This window comes from Glycine max, chromosome 17, assembly GCF_000004515.6.
Source record: "Glycine max cultivar Williams 82 chromosome 17, Glycine_max_v4.0, whole genome shotgun sequence".
Classification (NCBI taxonomy): domain Eukaryota; kingdom Viridiplantae; phylum Streptophyta; class Magnoliopsida; order Fabales; family Fabaceae; genus Glycine; species Glycine max.
The window spans coordinates 15955642-15961641 of NC_038253.2; the positions used below are offsets into that span (position 1 = coordinate 15955642).

Sequence of the window (6000 nt, forward strand, 5' to 3'; positions counted from 1 at the left end):
AAATTATTTCCTGATAAGTGGACAGTTTGAATGAATCAATGTCTTCTACTACTTGTAGCACATAAAACACTACATCAAACTCATATCTTTCAGGAGCTTTGATTTGCCTTTGTGGCTTTCTAGGTGCTATGGTTTTGGGCTGATTTGGATGGTTTTGACTCATTCAGATTAAAATATGAGATCACTCTAAATATTAAAATATATAAAAGGTTATTTTTATAACCTTGAATTATTAAATAAATATGAAATCACTCCAAATAATAAAACATAAAAAAATCAATCTATTTAAAGGAAGGTTACCTTAATTTTGTAACATGCGATCTGATACATGATGTTTGATAAAAATGTTAATCTAATTGGGCACATGATCAAATCCAAGATCATATCTTAATTTTGTTGGATGGAATGAAAATTAATAAAAAATTTGTTCATTGCCCAAAATGGTGTATTATAATTTTGAGTTGTTAGGCTACAACTAATTATAGCCAAAGTGATTTAGTCAGGATAATTTTTTCCTTCAAAATCGATCCAATCCAATTAGTGAACATTCCTAGGTGTAGTTTAGTTTGCTACGTATGCTGAGTTTGTGGGAAAAGACCTAAGATTAATTCTCAGAAAATAAATTCTTTAGGAGGTGCGACGAGTTTGAGTTTTATTAAAGCCCCAGATCAAATATTAGTCTCATATCTGGCCCAAAGAATCAAAGCTTATGAGATATCTTGTGATTCCATTGGAGAACCAAAAACCCTAATTACCATGATTACAACAGAAAAAATGTCACAAATTTTCTAACAATAAAGTAGCTGAAAATTGATTTCATAAAATCAAAGTCAATTTTTAAAATATTGAATTACACATTAGAGAATTTTGTTAAAACTACACTACTTAACTACTTAAAAGCCAACTACACCATTTGAAGAAGAAAAACTTAATATATATTTGTAAAGTTGTGGGTTAAAGTATCGGTACAATTTCATTTTTCATACCTATCTTATTTTAGAGATATTTTTGTCCGAGCACATATCTAATATCTCACTCTTACACACAACTAATAAAAAATTAACAAGTGATAAAATATAAAGAAAAAATTGTAGGCACATATTATGTGATTAATCATTCCAAAATAATGGCTTGTGTGTTGCATGGGTTCTAAAAGTGGTTCTTGAACATTCAACAAGTTTAGAATGTCATTTCATTATTACTAATCAACCATGTTTTACTTGTCCTCATCTTCCATGTCATCAAAGCAACATAGATGACTTCTTTTTTACCATGTTGGTGTGGAGTCTCTATTGACTTTGTTGATGACTAATCTTCGTCGGGAAACCTGATTGACCACCTTTAGTGGAATTCTTTCCTTTCAATACATTTTTTTTCATCCACAAAACTTGAATTTTCTCCCTTGCTTAAGGGGATGAAGTCCAATACCACTCGGATCAACGATTTGTTGGTAACAACACAAATGGATTGAATTACCATCAAAGTGATACAAATAAATGTATTGATTATATATATATATATATATATATATATATATATATATATAAAAGAATTGACAAGAATTGATTTTGATTGTTAGATTACAATTAAAAATTTGATGATGAGGTTAAAACTCTAATTTTTAATACATCACATTTCTTTTTCTTAACTGATTTAAATAGTCGATTAAGAAATCGATCAAAAAAAGTTAATTTTTAAGATAGATTAACAACCGATTCAAAAAGTTTGACTTTCTATGTCGCTTGCATCAGCATTAGTTGTACAACCGACGTAAAAAAAATATTTTTTAACCGATGTAAAACATATTTTCTGTAGTAATACTCCTTTAGCTAGGTAAACATGATGAAATTAGGTTTTAATATCAACCATCAATTTTTTTAATTATAATCTAACAGTTAAACCCAATTCTTCTCATTTTAAATTTTTTCTCATTTGATACATTCCCCATACATGTGTGTGTGTGTATTATCCTGGTCAGATACCACACGTGTCTTCTAATCCACTGGGTTAGATCTCGCTTACAGTGAATTACTACTTCTGACCAAAAAGAATTTTACACACGACACTTAATTTTATAAGCAACCCAACATGACACATAGATAAATAAAACATACAAATCATTATAAAAAAAATTAAGTGAATGTGCTCACCGCATCGATTTTAGACCAACCAATGTTATTTTTTGCAAAAATTTTAATAATATTAATATTGATATTAATATTAATGGTTAATTTTATCATGTGGTGACACTTGGAAGATAAAAAAAAATAGTGAATCATAATAAAATCCTTGGAAAAAAAGGATATCATCATTGCTTGTCATGATAAGATAATTTGCGTCTGAACCAATTAATCCATCAACTTCAGAGTGCATTTATTCAAACAAATGCAATAATGCATGAATTATTTAGCTAAATAACAAATAATTGTTAAAAAAACAATGAAACATTATAGAAAGACGACAAAAATAAATAAAACATACAAATCATTATAAAAAAAGATAACAAAGATAAAGAAAGTTAACCAGTAATAGGTAGAGCCTTCATATGAAAAAAAAGGTAACGGCATGGATATTTATTCTTCATATGAAAAAAAAAATCCTAATGCACTTGGTCTCACCTTTCACGACATGCAATCAAGGTAGAGCCTTTATCATGGCATGCAAACAAAATGGAGCATGTTGTGTAAGGAAAACTACTCCAAATTAGAAGAAATTCTTTTTAAAGAAAGTTTAGGACATCAAGAACCAATCATACTACAATTTTGTTACATGATGAGAACATTTTTTTCCTTTTCTCGCTTAAATGATTACATAAGTAACAAGAAATATGGCATCATCAGATTTAAATGCATATAAGTTACATTGAGAAAAGAAAAAAGTGCAGCAAAAGGAAAGCTAGCACAATAATTTTTTTCTTCTAGCTCATCTTCTACCGAAGTAATATCTTCAAGAGTTACATTTCCTTCATCTAAATCACTAAGATATTTCCAATTCTTTTGAGAAGGGTTATACTCCCGAAGTTTCTTCCACCCAATAGTTTTCATTTGTTGGCACTAGAAAGGTAATGAATCTAGAAAGGTAATGAATCTGCAAACCACTTATATGATCGCCAATAGATATATCAGAATGGGAAGTTTCTCAATGCAATTCCCTAAACCAATATGACAACTATAGAAATAAATGAATTAAATATCTTAATTACAAATAAGTGCTATTTCGAAATATGCTGCCTCACCTTGACATGTCAACTTTTTTCCATTTTCCAAAATATAAGCGGGAGAAGACAATAATATGCTTTTTTCCACTACCAACAAGAAAATTAGCCATATTTTTTGCAAACTCAATCATCATACCCTTTTCAAGTGACCATGTATTAGTGCAATTTCTTCTAACAAATTCCAGAATTACTTATGTTAATTCCACTATAGAAGCTAATATAAAATATTAAGCATGGAACTAACTTTAAGGTGAGGTATATAATGCAAAAGAATCAAGAACAATAATATTAACAAGTGGCATGCACATTAAATTGTAAGTTATTCCAGCCAAATCACTAATCAAATACCCATAATTCTATGTTATTGTTTATCCATAAATTAAGAAGTAATAAACATATCACTCTTCAAAACTACACTAAGAATCAATTGTGTATTTGGCATAGCCTTTTAAAGTTGAAGTGTCAATTTCAGAAAAGAGTTGTTCATATAAAGCACATCCTTAGAATTTACCCCCTCCACTTTTGAAAGGGGGAGCAAAACCAACCATACAAGAAATATGCATAGCCTTGAGCAGTTGTTGATTAGTAGGGCAACAACTGTGATGTTCAACATGAAAATATACAAGAACACTAGTCTAGTAATATAACTATCCATAATAAACCAATGATAATCTATTGATTACTCCAGAATAAGATAATAATGTCCATTGCTGCAGAGAATAATAACTAGGTGACAACCAACAGAAACACTCAATATTGAACTTGAATGATAGAACAAAGGGGCTTGAAATTAATGTTCATGCACACAAAATAAACACAAAAAAGTAACGGTGTAACACTAAAGTCTCAGGTTCTCTATATTGAATATTTACTATCGAGTACCAACAACTAAGCTTATAAGGAACAATCCACACATTGCAAATGACTTATAATGATACGCTAGCCAAAAAATCAGCATATTAGATTTAGGAAAGCAATGTAAAATTAAAAGAACAAAGTAGAGGCTACCTCGGGTGATACCTTAACCACTGGCGATCTCTGTTGGATGATAGTGAGAGCATTAGAAAGGGAATCATAAGCTACAAAGAAGTGATAAGAAAGAGTAGAGAATTTGAGATTAAAAAGAAACAAATAAAAAGTCACAAAACAAAGGAGCACCTTCATGAGGAAGGGCAAGGTCTCCTTGAGGAAAAGGAAAAGATCCATAAGCATCATTGCCAACACAAGGCAAAATGTTAGGATCATCCAAATACCCAACTCTCTCTGAACCCATTGATGAAATGAAAAGATCTTCAACTAGCTGCCTTACATTGCCAATTGACAGAGCAGGCTGAAAACACACACACAAATTATAATCATGTAATATACATAAACACACCTAAGCACCAAACTAATAATTAATAGTTGGGTATAAAATTGTATCATGGCTTCTTAAGGTAGAGTAATACGAGAATTGTTGTTGGCTGATATTCTCTTGAACGTGATTTAAGTTATTTGGATTGTTATGTCCATGGCATAAGAGTTGGTTGTAAAGCATACTATTTAAGCTTGGATGCATTGCTGAAGTATCATTGCTTCACAATATATTAATCAAAACAAAGTATTCAAGAAGTTGAATATTCAATACAGTCATGTAATAAATAATTACCAAAATAGAAAAAAAAAACATAACATAACATAAATTTGAGTTTGAACTAACCTTGTGCTTGTGATCTACTCAGAGCTTCTATTCTAGAGAGAGAGGCATTGGATTTAAGGGTCAAGGATGATCTCATTCCAACGTGTTCACCTTCCAGTCCATAGTAAAGGCCATAGCTACGGAGAGGTGTATGTGATAAAAGCTTGCTGGAACTATTTCACCAACTGCGAGGAAATGTTGTGTCTGATGAAGGTGTGAACGAACACCTATATTGATCATTCGTGGGGAGAGGGAAAATCCTAACCAGATATTTTGATAGTTGATGTTAACGATATTGCAATTTTCTATAGGCTTCATCTTGAAGACTTAGTACTAGAGTACTACTTAACTTTACTAGCCTTTCCTCCCCTTGGAACAAATATTTGTTTTGTTAAATATAAACATATTTTTTTGTTGGTTGAAGAACTAAATTGGTCAAATCTAAAAATCCTAACTATGTAAATAAATCCAACTAGTTGGTGTGTTTGTGTGTGTGTGTATAAATGGGTGTGTCAACACAGATAGATATGTATAAAATGTAGGTAGCTTCCCCTGCACTCTCCCCAAACCTGTTGTTTAAGGATTGTGTATGACATTAAATTTAAAACAATAGCATATGCATATATCAGCTGGGAATTCCATTCAAAATTTTATTCTTTTTGACCCTTATTTTGGCCACATGAGAGTTATACCAAGGGATATGGGAATTAATGCCACAGTCATTGCTTGTATATTGTTGGTGTATTTGATTGGACTCAAGGATTATTTGAGTTGGGGGAAGTTCATTTTAATGCATAAAGTGGCATTGAAATCCAACTATAAATTTCTATGATACTAATATTCAATCAAATGTCATTTATGTGTTAGAGATCGCTCTGGATGTAGCTTTGGAGGTGGCAAAAAGAGTTTGTTTGTCAGCAGCTTCAGCTGCATCTAAAACCTTATCTGCAACATTGCATGAGATAGAAACTAAAGAAAGTCAGGGTGATGCTGCTTATTTGAAAGAAAAGTAATGTTATGAAGTATTTGACTTAGTTTTACTTACTAACTGCGTCAAAGGAAGCCAACAAAATCTCCCTAGGAAGCATCCTTAGGAATGCTTTTC

At 31.1% G+C, this 6000-nt stretch overlaps 1 pseudogene; it reads right to left on the reverse strand.

Annotated features, from left to right (window-relative positions):
- Positions 1 to 2807: 2807 nt before the first annotated feature.
- LOC100786797 (proteasome assembly chaperone 2-like) lies at positions 2808 to 5618 on the reverse strand (annotated as a pseudogene).
- Between the last annotated feature and the right edge of the window lie 382 nt (positions 5619 to 6000).